Source organism: Drosophila sulfurigaster, chromosome 3, assembly GCF_023558435.1.
Source record: "Drosophila sulfurigaster albostrigata strain 15112-1811.04 chromosome 3, ASM2355843v2, whole genome shotgun sequence".
NCBI lineage: Eukaryota > Metazoa > Arthropoda > Insecta > Diptera > Drosophilidae > Drosophila > Drosophila sulfurigaster.
In genome coordinates, this window is record NC_084883.1 from 37,522,733 (window position 1) to 37,537,625 (window position 14,893).

The window sequence follows — 14,893 nt, forward strand, 5'->3', positions numbered from 1 at the left end:
GACTGTCTCCTGCTTCTCCTCCTCCTCCTTCTATAGTTGGTTCTCCTTCTGCTGCGTCCCGCGCGTGTGTCGCTTCTTTTGTCGGCATTTCGACAACAACAGTCACGATTGATTGCCGCACCGATTGACGCTGATTTCTAATTTCCAATTGGTTTTTTTTCTGTTTTGTTTTGTTTTTGAAACAAACACACTCGCTGCGTATTATCGCCGCGTGATAAGTGCCCCAAACGGGGGAAGGGTAGCTGCGAAGAGGAAGTGGAAGTGGAGTTGGACAATTATGCGACTAACTAGTTGTCGTTGTCATCGTTGTCGCTGTCGGTGTCGTCTCTGCTTAGCATGGACAGCAGCTGCCTCTGGGCATGAGCCACGACTTCAAATCGAAGACCCAATTTGATGGATTTAGTTCAATTCAACACGATTCCCATTTGCATGCAGCAGCACACACTCAAAAAAACGACATGATATATTTTAGTTTGTTGCTGTAAATTCTTCAATTTAACCTCGACGTTCAGTTTAAGCCATTTGAGACAGAGGCAGAAAGGTCGACAGGTAAAGTTGGCAAACGTTAAGGGCTCTCTGGAGATTTGAGTTTTGCTGCCTGATTGGCTTTAATTGGCTATAACTACGCACAGTCATATGCACAACGAATGCTCATGTGAGTACTCATCTGAGTGCTCTCTCTTCTCCCTCTCTATGCATTCACATGCTGCCAAAAAGTAATCAACCTGACCATGCTCCAACGAAATACGAGTATGCAAAAGTTCCATGAAGTTTCAACAGATTCCGCAGGGAATTCTTTTTACATGGCGTACGAATTGTGTTACACTGCACAGCAAACAACGGGGAAATGTTGAAAAGTGTAAAAGGAAAGGATCACAAAAATTATGGAAAGCAACGACTGATGTCTACAAAATATTTGAAATTCAAAAATATCTCAAATTATGCATCATATGAAGAAATATATTACTCAACAGGAAATAATAAAAATGGTAGTAAATAATTTATATATGATATATTAAGATATAAAATGCAATGCTAAAAATAATATAAACAATAGCAAAGTTAAAGAAGTTTTAATTCATCACTTAAAATCAGATATCAAAAATTTAATCATTATATAATATTTATGATGAATTGAAATATAAATGAGTATTTATAAAAATAGATAAATCTAAAAGGCTTGATTTTCCCCTAAAAGAATTGCTAAAAAATTTCACAACTAAGAGTTTGCATTCGTGAATATTTCTAACCGGAAACCAAACCTTAATCTTCCTGATTTACAATTCTAAGCAAAAAATAATTTTACTGATTATACGAAGGTTAATTTGCGATTTGTATAAAACGCATACTTAATATCCAACCTCCACATTAAATCTTTTAAAACGTTTAGAAACGAAGATCTATGTAAATTTCTTCAGTTAATAATAGAGCAATCTTCAGCATGATGTGAAAAGTAGGAAAAACAAAAAAAGAGCGGTGAATCAACTAGGCAATGATGGTATAATTATAGGTGCCACATAATTCTCCCCATGACGTTGTCAAGTATAAGTGCGACCTCGTCTACTGTGTGTGACTCGAGAAGGGGAAATCATGTTTGCCACCCAGCGCGAGATCGTTGAGCATTTGAGAATTTTCAAAATTAAATTCCGTGTCATTCCGTGTAAATCATTTGCAAAATGAAGCGAATCCGCACAGCGGAGACCGTGGTAATTTATCAAAAATAAATCATTTTTAAAGAGCTGATGCTGCTGCCCTCGGCTAAACTGCAAGTGCAAGTGCGAATCTGTATCTATAGTTGTATCTGTAGCTGTGCGTTGCATCCGTAGTTGTCGCTCGACATGTTGGAGAGTCAGTCAAGTACATACCTGTCGCCAGAGTCAGGGCAACTTCTCGCTGCTCGGTGATAAATGGCAGATTAGTTTGCAAATTTCAGAGCTGCAAACTGCGACACCCAAGTGTCCATGTCAAGTGTTCCCATCTACCCCAAAAAAAGGAAAACTCGCGCAACTCATACCAAAGCGCAATGCACATATTTATTTATGCGTAACACGGTAATTAGTGATTAAGTTCGTGTACTTTACTCGACATAAAAATAAATAAATGTAGATGATTGCTGTCCTCTCTCTCTCTCACTCTCTGTTTGTCCATCTTTATTTAGCCACAGATGCTGCCCCGGATGCTGACGCAGGTACGAGTAATTAGTTTTTGCTCTTCCACGAATTGTTTGCAGACTTCTTCTACTTTATTTCATTATATCTATTTTCTGGTTTTCATTCCCTCAACTGACTTGTCAACGTGAAGCAGTCATTAAGGCATTTACAATATTTATAATTTACCCCAAATACCCTCACATTTCGATTGTAGCGCACCAAAAAAGTTTTGACTGCCCCGCGGGCAACATGATTATTTCTGTATTAAAATTAATTCAAATCGATTCAAACAAATTAAGTATGGCAACGCGGCTGACATCGTAAACTAATTACGAGCAAGTGCAAATGTTTATACAGTAAAAAGGCATTTTTCCTCGTCACCTCGCGCTTTTTGTTTCCTTCGCTTCCTCCGTTGACAACAGCAGTTTCAACGTCTGTCGACGCTGTTTAAAAGCAATCATTAATTATGTAGGCCTCCTGCATTTTTGGGCGCACCAACCGACCGACAACTGTCTCGTGGCACGACAATGACGACGACAATGGACACACACAAGGCACTTACATATGTACAAACAAATTTACTATATACCCATACAATATCTGTATGTCGCTGTAATTATGCTTTGGTTTTTTACAACGCTTTTTCGTTGTCCAAATCATTCTTTGGAACTTCACACAATTCTCGGTATTGTAATGACAAATCGATGACGACAAAAAAAGAAGTTGCTGCAACCACAAAAACTGCGCTTGTCCACACAATTATGTTTCGGAAGTTTTTTTTTGTTTACTTTGAGGAAAACTTAACAGTCGATTTTTGTGACTTGTATTAGATTGCAACTGTAGTTATAGTAGATGTCTGAAACTTTTAATGAAGCTTTTGAAATAAAGATTTATTATAAATGGTGTCAGCTTCTTATTAGTCTTCACATAAGCAAAATAACATATATTTTGGGATGCAGAAATAACTTATATTTTAAATATATTTTGGTAAAAACTTTGAATGGAAACTTCTTGTTTATTACGTATTAAACTTGACCGCCTTAGCAGATAGTTAAATAGAAGAAATTAAATAAATACAATTTGTTCAAAAGTTAGGCTTTCAATCTGTTTTTCTAAAAACAAGTCGTGCCTCTTAGTGTTAGTTCCTACTTCTCTTTTGCTATGCAATTTTCTTTAACGATTCCCACTATCTAATTGAAGTCTAAGCTTTTCAACAGCTATCCAAAGATGTTGTTAATAGCCATCCTAGTCTACACCATAAACAATTCGCATTAACAAATTGCCATACTGATTAGGTTGAGCTTAGAGTGTAAGCAGACATTAGCTTCACTCTCGTCAGCTTGAAATTGCCTTTCACAACATCAACTTACCTACCACCTTACTTTTATCCATCTGCAAATTTCATGTTACCGATATTTGCAATTGTTTTATGCAAAATTAGCAAAGAATCATCTAAAGTCAATTGTTTCCTTTGAAATGTACATAGGTTCAGCTAAGGTCAAGACTTTCCATTTACTTCAACAGTTATTCAACAAAAACCATGAACTTCCATTGAAATTAGCAGAAACTGCACTGCGCTTACATTTATTTATATATTTTTTATATGCTGAAGTCAACTGCATCCTTTCAAATTACCTATCTTAACAAAAGGCAGTAAAAAGTCTTGTATGTAGACACTTTATTTATTTGTGTTCTTCATCATAAAGAATGAAACTGCTTTGAAACAACTTCTATGCTAACTGGCAGAATTTGTCTGCATCTAATATTGAACTGCAGCAGCATTAATTGCAAATTAGCAAGAGAGTAAAAAGTGTTGAATGCGAATAAATAATGATGGTTGACACACTCGCTCTACCTTCGCCGGCGGATGAATGGTTAAGTCCTCATTTGGTAAATTGAAATGGCAGTTAAATGGCGAATTGCGAAATGTTCGAAATGGGACGAGCAATTGGCAACATCATTCCGAACACCGGATCCATTACGGTATCTGGTGTTGGACAACGCTTAAGTCCGCGATATAAACCGAAACGAACGTCCATAAATTCAATAAATAATTATTGCAGTCGCACTCGTTCGGCCAACTGCAACTGCAACTGCAATTGGAAACTGGGACTGCGACTGCAACTGGGACCAGAAGTATCGTTGGTGTCGCTGCTAGGTGGGTGCATGATGTGCCGTTACTGCAGTTAATGTTCAGAGCAAAGTCAAACTGGCCGCCTGCCCACCGGGCGTATGCGCATTTATTAAATGAAAATCGGTTGAACGCGGCTGGGACAGTTCCAATTTGCCGCACAATGCAAATTGTATTGTAGTCGAGTTATTGTATAATTGGTGCAATGTACACCGAGGTCCCCGGTCAAACAGAGAGAGGAGAATTGCCGGACAACAGGAGAAGCCTGGACATTGGGCGCTGGTCGCTGGTTGCTGGTTGCTGCTCGCTGGTTGCTGGTCGCTTGTGTTTGTGTCAATAAATTAAAATGAAAATTGATTCGCTTACGCCCGATTTAAGCAACAACAGGCCATTTTATGGGCAGATATGCAGGCAGTTCGGCCATGTAAACAGTCGCAACCAGACATGATAGGATACGTGTGTGTGGGAGTAGCAAAAAGGGAGAAGGGAGAAGGAAAGAGAACCAAAGGGGGAAGCTTGTGCAGCCGCGTGTGCTCGCATTTCGAAACTATTAACAAACAAATTATATGTTGGACCCGCACTTTAAAATCCAATTTCAGCACGAATTACAAGAAAATTCCATTAAACAATGCATCGCACAATGCACAATACATCTGCTACGACTTTTGTCCGCTTGTTCAGCTTGGACTTTTGGGCACTGCTCCGCCAGACAGAGTGTCTCCACAGGTTTTTTTTTCATTTCTGTTTTTGGTTTGGTTACAAACTAAGCACAAGCAGAGGCGCATTAAGATAAGAGAAATCGTCTAACAAAACGCATAATCTACAGCTGAATTAAAAATCGGTAACACAATTTAAAATTTATATTGAAAAAAAGAACGAGAAGAATGGACAAACATAACGGGCTTGCAACAAGATAAGCCAACCAACTAGCCAAGCAAGCGGGTCCCCGATGCAACAACGTCTACAAGTCTGGCTGGGTTCTGAGATCTCGCCTGGGATCGGGAATTGACCCCGAGACAAGCCTGTGTGTGTGTGATTGTGTGTGGATGGTAAATGTCAGCGGAATAATAAAATTAGTTGTTTTAACGACAATGAAATTGTCCTAGCATCGCTCTCTGAAATATGTGCGGCATCGAGCATCGATTGGAAGACCAATCAAACGGCATCGTAAATATTATCTTGGCCATCTGCAACTTTGCAGCATCTCGTAGCGATCGTAGTGATCGAGGCAACAGCAAAGCACCAAAGTGCCTGTTGCCCCATAAATTTCCCAAAGTGACATTTCTTTGTCATGTTAATTAGACCGCCAAGTGGATAACGAAATTTGATAGGGCATCTGAGATACCTGCGCTCTCAACTCTCAATGCTTCGCTCTTAACTCTTAACTCTCAACGCTCAGCTCTTAGATCTTCACTCAGCCACTCACGCTCGTAAAAATGCTGGCCCAACAAAAAGGGTCATTTCCAATGAAAAACTTTGATGGAAAAACAATCTTTTTCCTCGCAATTACCTGGTTGTTGGTGTGTGGAAACAAACCTCTATACTAAAGTCTCGCTAGTTCTCGTAGACTTTGTGGCGACAAACATCAACATGAGCTTGGATATCTCATTCATTAATATTTATCAACTCCACGGACATTTACATAACACAACGGATATCAATAGAAATCAAAAACATTTACATTCTTTTAGAATGAAAATCTTTAAGCAGCCGACAAAACTTTCAAAGATACGAGCATCGTGGTAAATCTGATATGCCAACTAGCCACGCATATTAGTGGGAAGTTATTAAAATGTCAACAGTTCGATTCAACTTCTCAGGACAACACTTAACAATATATTAATAACATATCATACAATTAGTTTTCGATATGGAAAAGAATAATTTCTCTTATATTATTAATGTGTCAATAGTTGCATATAAATGACGTCTTAGGACTTAACTCAGGGACGATATACTATAAATTAATCATATAAAATACACATGTGGATACTTTTGCAATATACAAATATACAAGTTTTACGATTTGGTGTGGATTATAATTGCTATTCAGTAATGATATTATTCTATCAATCCCATAAGATATCTGTTATAATAATTTATTGATAAAATTGGACAAGAACTCTTAGAAAGTACAACAACTGTTTGGAATATTCAATTGAATATCTCCCTTGATTAATATTATACCGTTATTTAATATTGTAGTTTTTCCATGAAGAAATAAATGGCTGCCAAGTAGCTTAATTCGTTGAAAAATTATGCAAGAATTCACTATACTATTGAATGTTATTATTATAGCCTTAAAGGAGATTTAAGTCTTAACAAATTCTGCTTTGTTCCTAACTTTACAGCTTAATATTTTAATATCCATTCTCAATTTCATTCAACACACAAAAATGCAGTAAATGAGGATACATTTTTAAAGACAACTTTCAATCTTAGTTTCACTGTGTTTATGATTAGTTACTTTGCTACAGCCTACACCTTATTATCTAATTATAGACAGCTTTCACAGTAGTGAAACCAATCAAAATTCTAGTGTGGTGGCAGGCCACTGAAAAAAGGACGTACCTATCCATCATGGAAAGGACACAGCGTCAAGCGCTACTGTGTATCACAGGCGCTCTCAGGTCGACGCCAACTAAAGCCCTCGAGGTAATAGCTGGTGTCGAACCATTAAACCTATACGCGCAATCCATAGCCGCAAAATCGTCCCTACGGATTGCCGCAACTGGCAATTTGGGCCTGCTAGGCTATGGTCACAGCGCCATTGGTAGGGAGACTAGTAGAGACTTGGACTATACTATCCCCCTTACCAGTACTGACCATATTAACACTATATTCTTGGAACCGGAGTGCTGGCGGGAAGGGTTATGCATTCCCGAAGCCCTCAACCTCTTCACCGACGGTTCGAAGATGGATGATGGTGTCGGAGCGGCCGTATACTGCCCGGACCCGGTCTCCAAACAATCCTATAAACTCCCAGACCATTGCAGCATCTTCCAGGCGGAAGTTTTGCCATTGGAAAGGCTGCCGAATTGGCTCGGGGTTTACAGCGTGATCACACCTCTATTAACATCTTTGTTGACAGCCAGGCTGCAATAAGATCAATGCACTCTGATGTGGTCAAGTCCAAAGTTGTCCTGGACAGCAGAAGAGCAATAGAGTCGCTGAACGCATCTGCGGTCGTGCGTATCTATTGGATCCCAAGCCACCAGGGCATCGATGGCAACGAGATCGCAGACACTCTCGCCAAAGAGGGAGTAGGGCTCGATGTCGGTAACATGTGCAATGTTCCGATACCCTGCGAACTCTAGGCAATGAAATTGAGGTGCGCTCTAGACTTCAGTGGGACGCGAGCTGGCGTAATGCCAACTCGTGCAAAACTGCAAGGCTGATGTGTGCCTCTACTAACAAAAACTTAACCAAATTCGTCATGCAGCTTTCAAGGAAAGACTGCAGGCTAATGCTAGGCATTTTAACTGGCCACTGTCTGTCAGCTGTCCATGCTGTAAAGCTGGGCATCACGAACAGTGATCAGTGCAGGAAATGCAACGAACCCGGGGTTAAGGAAACACTTGAGCATCTTCTCTGTAGATGCCCAGCGTTATCCCGACTCCGGTTGAAATACCTTAATTCGCCGTGCCACAACGATCTTCGGGACGTCTCACGGCTATCTCCTAGGATGCTGCTGGCTTTTGCCAAAAATGCATCCATACTGCGCGATTTCTGAGACGTAGATAAGCTACCGGTACAGCTACGGACCTCCACTGGTCTATGCTTTGCCCCGCACAGGGGCAGCCGGTCCTACCTAACCTAACCTAATCAAAATTGCCTGTGAATGATCATTGGACAGCAATGATCGCTGGCATCATTTACGCTGCCTGCATTTCGGTTGCTGGCTAATGGGCATAATTATTTTCACTCATCTTATCAAGTGAGTGTTGTCTGAACTCACATTTGTTACTGAGTACACATGTATTCATTCACTCACTCACTCATTCATTCGTGGGGATGTCAAAAAGGCGCACAAGTCGCTTATGAGTTTTGGGCTCTTCTCAGTTCCGCAAAGTCTTCGATGGTGGCGTTGCTGTTGGTGTTAGCGGTGGCGGCAGCGGTGGTGGCAGAGGTGGCCATCGGTCCCACATTTTGTAGGCGTTTGACACGACGTTGTAAATGTGTATTTTTAGTTCCTCGCATCGCATTGCGTCGCATCGCATCGGTTGGCTTCATTCGTTGTTGTCGTTGTTGCGTCTTTACGTTTAATTCCGTATTTCTTCAAATTTTGTCTAAGGTAAAGCGAGGTAAAAAGCGATGCACGTGTGGTCATGATTTATGGATAACAATGTACATCCATTAGAGAAGAATTCAAGCCGAGGCGTCCGAAATCAAATACGGCCAACAACAACAAAATCACTCTATGCCCATGGTCAGCGGTAATTAATGGATCGCTTAATACGCTGCGAGACACCTCGACAGAAAAAAAACTCTACGCTCAGCTCCTCTGTAACTTCCCAGCTATGACTATAAAAATGCATATTCATTTTGTCACATAACTAGCTAACCATCTTTGCTTACGACGGGTTTGCAGGAAATGACGTCCCAAGGTGGCAAATTTACGACAAAGTACAATTAACATTTTTGCAAAATGACGATAGAAAATTCTTGCAAAATGTGAGGATAATTTTTAAGGTCTATAAGGTATCTGTTTTTGCTCTGTTGATTCAACGGTATTTTATAGGATTTATTGTAAATATTGAAGTATTTTTCCCACCTTAACCATATATTTTAATCTGTACGAGTTTAGTATTATTTGTTCCCTGCTTATATAATTTGCCTAAGTTACGATTTTTAATCTGCGGTAAACTCTTCTGAAAACATACTTTCTTATGCTTGCATTTCAAGTTGCTATAATGAACAACAAAAACATTTGATAAAATGTTTCCCATAGTGGAAACATATCCACAATAAACAAAACTTGAGCACAGGAAGTGCAGTAAAATTATTAATGAAGTTGGTTTAAAGTGGAGTAAGTGCTGATATACTCGAAGTCGTAGTCGTAGTCGTTGTCGGAGTCGCAGCTCTGTGCGTAGTCAGCTAATAACTCAAACACAGTTGTTTCTGTGTGCCAAATTGTTGGAATGAGGGAATTAACATACAGCCATCTCGTATACGCCCCGATGTGCGCAGGCTCAAGCCAAAAGACAAGTGGCATTGCAATGCAGTCATGCCCTGACTGACGCTGAGACGCAGACGGAGACGGAGTCTTTAGTTTGGAGTCTGAGTTTGAGTTTGAGGATATTAATTGTTATAGTTGCGAGATGTGTCTGCTCGAATTGTTTCTGAGGCTTTGTGCGTTGCAACGAAATTCTAATCTTGTTGAAAACGTATCGCCTCCTTGCCTGGCAAACGCAGAGACAGCAGCAGCACAAAACGAAGCAGACGGAAACGGAGACGAAGACAGAGTCGGAGGCAGGCACATTTTGGCTACACTGACACAAGGATTTCCGTACATGACAAGCAGCAGCAATAATTTATAGAGGCTGTTCAAGCTGCGTGGCTAAGGATGCCTGCCACAGCCGATGACGATGCCGTTGCAACGACATGGGGCACACAAACACTCACACACACGCACACAATTAGGGGTTGGGGTAGGCCTTAGTCTTGGTTGCTCAAAAACCCCTTTACTCTATATATAATATTTCTCTCTCTGTCTTTCACTCACTTGAGGTGGCTCTAACGTTGTGTATTTGTTCCCGTCTTGTTTCACTTAAATGACACTTTGCATTCTTGTAGCATCTTGAAACTTAGGCCACCATTGCTTGTGGCATACACACATCCACATCTACTCCTAGTCATCCATCCCTTTGCTGTCGGGTGCAGGAGTTGGAGCATGCAAAACAAACAAGACTTACCCCAAAAACGCATCTTTGGCAAAATGGAATTTCCCTTTAATTATTTTCGAGCAAATTTGTGTTCTTTGGTATGTTATAATTGAGTGTGAATAGTCTCGATGAATATGAAAATTTGTGAAAATTTAATAAAACTTTTGTGCTCTCCTCTACGCACTCCTTCTCCATTGCTCCTCTGCTGCAGTGACTAATTGTTTTAATAGGCACAAGTATTTAAGCAATTTGCAGATAAAATATCTTCACCACATGCAGCAAGATATATATTTTTGAGCCAGCCTGGACACAAGCTGAAAACACAGCACACAACTAAAAGCTTCTTTGGAATTTGAGAGGTTGACTTGAATGGCACATATGCAAATTATGAATTTTCTAGTTTGAATTTATGGAAAAAACATGTTTTGAAGAATATTGAAAGGAAACTTAAAGACATTTTAAGAAATTGCAAATTCATTTGCCTTAAAACTTTATTGTTGCTTACCTTTGTTAGTTTATTATCAAAGTTGTTCCATAAAAAATACATTAACAGATTTTAAAGTTTACTAAATACCTTTTGCTGCAATAAATTCATCCTTCAGGATATTTGTGTAAGCCACATTTCCTTTAATGAAATTTAACTTGATATTACATTTCCGTTCAACTTTTTTAAGAGCTCTTTATAAATATTGGATCTGAGATAAGGTATAAGAAATAAAACAAAATTGTTGAAAAAATGTCAAATAAGTACAATGAATTAGATGAATGTTAAAAGTATTTAATTTTAAGAGGTAGACAGAGAAAAAAGGGGAGAAAAGACAGCAGGGTCATCAAAGAAACCCAGAAAGAAAGAGGCTGGAGTGTCCCCCTTCCCAGATTTAGAATAATGTCATAAAGTCCAATCATGACAATCATAAATTATATGCATTTTCACATGATGTTGAAGGATTGCCCACACACGATCGCTCAGAGATCGCGAACTGGTTTCCCCCCCAAAACCGGGTAAAGTAGAAGTAAATAGAGGAGGTGCAACAGAGAGAAAGAGAGACAGAGAGGAATAGCGTATTTAGAGAACGAGTTGTATGCAGCTGGGAAGTTAATGCGACAAGTTTCCAAATGGGTAACAATTTTCAAAGTGATTAATTCGCCTTCTGGCTGCCAACGAGATTTTCGACCATTGGATTGATTTATTGCCGCGAGACGTTAAGTGGATGCAAGATAAGTTAACTGTCGTATATCCTCGCTGCTGGTGACCGAGCAACCAAACAGTCAACCCAGCCGAACGATCACCAAACAATGCCTCTTGAGTCTCTCTCCGGTTGTCGACTCGGTTGTTGCAACAACTCATTGTGGCAGGGGCAACCACAACAACAGCAGCAGCAACAACTGTGCGGCGCTGCAAAGTCAGCTTCTATGGTTTATGGCCCATAAATGAGATCGCTACACAAACCCAGTGAAGGATCTCTCTACACTTGGCCACTTGGCCACTTCGGTGTGTTGGCCACTCGGCCTGGCCTGCTGTTTACTTCAAGTTGACGATGACGATGGCATGTGATGCGATTAATTTACCCGGCTTACTGATTGGCCGCATTTGTAATGGGAAATTTTATGCTCACTGCAAGTCGTTTAGCATTGTTAAACAACTCGTAAAGCCAAATAGCACCGCACTGCATTATGTGTGCCTATGGGAACTGCCATGGGAACGGAACTAACTAAATCCCCCGCTGCTCTGTGTATTGTACGAGACGAGGATTAAAGCCACGAAAAAACATTTAAGAAATTTGTTACTTCAAAAGCTGAGCAAGTTTAGCTCACTTCCATTTATGTAAAGTGTGTCAAACTAAAAAAAGAAACTAAATTAATCACTTGCACTTACAAGCAACGTCATCGTTGTCGTTGTCGTCATCGTCATCGTCATCGATATATTGGCATCGTCATCGTCATCGGCGACTAATTCGACTAGAGTCTCAGCTCAGCTCAGCTTCAGCTTCATCGCGCTGTCAATTTCAATTGAATTGACAATTTGTTGCATAATCGAGGAACTGCTGAATGTTAATTTATCAAACGCCGATAGTCGTTACAAATTGTTTTCCCCCCGCTAAACAACAAGCAACCGCTCCCCTCTCCCCTCACATACACACACACAGAGAGACTGTGATTGTGGCAGCCACTTCGCTTCGCTTTGCCTCACCGCTGAAGCTGTGACTTTGACAGAAACGTTTTCTCTGTCGCGTAATTTGTCTGTTGATGTGGGCCCAAACCAGGTCGCAGTATTCGTCGCCGTCTCTGACTCCATTTCCACTCGAGCTTAAAGGTTTTTCCTCTACAAATTCTATAAATATTTGTGCTCCTAATTTAACAGCTTCTACAAATTTCCTCTAACGTGTGAAAACGATAAAATACAATTAAATCAGTATTTTCTCTTAAGCATTAAAATGTATTTTTCCAGACCCTTTTAGAAAACGTGAAATATGTTTATAAATAGTCATTTATTTTATAAACTGTTTATAAACTGAGAAATAATAAAGAACAATATTAATAATTTTTATTGTTCCTTTTATTTTTGTCTCAAACTTGAAATGATAATTTTTTTAAATCTTAGTAAGAGTGTTTGGAAATAAATGAAATAAATTGTGACAACAAGCTTTTGTTTACTTCCAACATTAAATTTTATAAAAATTCTTGCTTTAATTCTTGCTTTTATTAAAAAATAAGTGGCATCATATAAAGCCAAATACCTATTTCTATTAACGTTTCTATTTAATTTGACTAATTTAATTTGAACAAAAATTTTCGCTATTCAACAAAGTAAATATATAAGCTACATAACTTAACTACAATTTTAAATATTTATCAACACATTTATAAATTTGTTTTCCATATTTGTAGCTTTAACACTATGACAGTTATGCTCTCGATCATTGCCTTAACTACAAAATTATCGCTTTACTCATAACTCATAATATTAAAAACAAATAAACAAACCCTTTTGCATTTAATAACCAACCACAAAATACACCTCCCCAAAAAGTGTTTGCTATCATGTGGTGACCAATAACTTAAATAGTAATTAAGTTTTTTTTCAAATTGCAAAAAAAAAAGGGAAATAATTATAATAATAAAATATTTTCGTGGCATTTTGCTCTCGTTGTTTTTCCATGTACATGCCCCTGTTTGCTGTTTTCAGTTTGCCACAGATGACAATCCAGAGTACAAGTACATGCTTGCCATGAATTATAATATGTAATTTATGTTAATTTCCATTTGTGTGCAGTGAAAAAAAAGCGCAGCAGGTATTGTTGGAGAGGTAATTAGCGCTGATTTAAATAAAAAACAAAAAGCCAGAGAATGAGAAGAGCGAGAACAAACTATTGGCTGTGCACCACACAGCGCTTTAAAGCACAAAACGTGCATTTCCAATTTTGGGAATTTAAATGGAAAATTAACGTGAAAAGCGTTTTCGGTTGTTCACCAATTAAATAACACTGCTATTGCTATTACCATTTTAGTGCCTTGTTGCTATAAAAAGCGTCTATGAAATAAACATTAAAGTAGCTGATGTGATGGGTAAAGTTATTTGCAAATATGAGCGTTGACAGATTCCCGACTACAACTCTTTTCTTTTGAAAGCTTAGAAGTTTGGTAATCTATAAATAATTTTCTAATTCAAAATATATAATAATATTAAAAATATGTAATATTTTGCAAGCTTTGACTACTGACTGGTTTCCTGGTTATTTTATTATAGTGACTGAAAAATATAACATGCTTGGCAAAAACCATTTTCAATTCAAATGAAGCCCTTCAACTTTTCACTATCAATCGATCTTATTCTCAGTTCGATCTGTTATATTTCCTTCAATTGCGTGATCGTATACTTAATATTTTTCATAGCCCAGTTTAATAATTCTTCCATCTAATAAATCACTAAAACGCCACAAACAGTAGTTAAATCGTACTCTCATTTTTTTAAATACATTTTCCGCTACCCAAATAAGTAACTAACAGCAAAAAAACTACCCACAAACGAAGCAATCGTAAATTGTTCCCACCTGCAAATCGAAGCCAGAAAAAGTAAAAACAACCAGGTTTGTGTTTTGTTTTAGGATTACAAAGATTTATTTATATTGAACGAATTTAAATTAGTTGTTAGATTATGCATTTATAGAGACAATGTGTACATATGTGTGTGTGTGTTTTATTTGAATTCTGTTAAACAATGTAAAATTTTTATCACAGTTTATAATCTTAAAATCTAGTGTGTAGATGTGTGCCTGTTTACAAAAGAAGCTGTTTATCTTAATGGATACATAAGTACTTCTAGTGTCTAAAGGTATTAAGACAATGCACGGTGTATTTCTTTTAGTTTATTCATTAAGTAAAGTTATGCAAATAATTAAGATTATTTTGTTATTACATATAATAATATTATATTATATTTTATGGTACATTCAATACCAATGTGGTATGCACTAAGAATTAGATATTACACAATTCATTACGTTGTTGCACGAGCCCAAAAAAATGGTAAATCTAAAGAGTGGAAGAAATCGAAAAATATAGAAATGTAAAAGATTATAGAAATGTAAAAATACATTTTCATTGTAAAATATAGAGTGCTTACCTTAAGTGAATTATGTACAGAAGTGTAGCTGGTACATTTTCATAGATAGAGTTCTGCTTGGTTTTACACGGGCGTCAGGCTGCAGAGTAGCGATAAATCGATG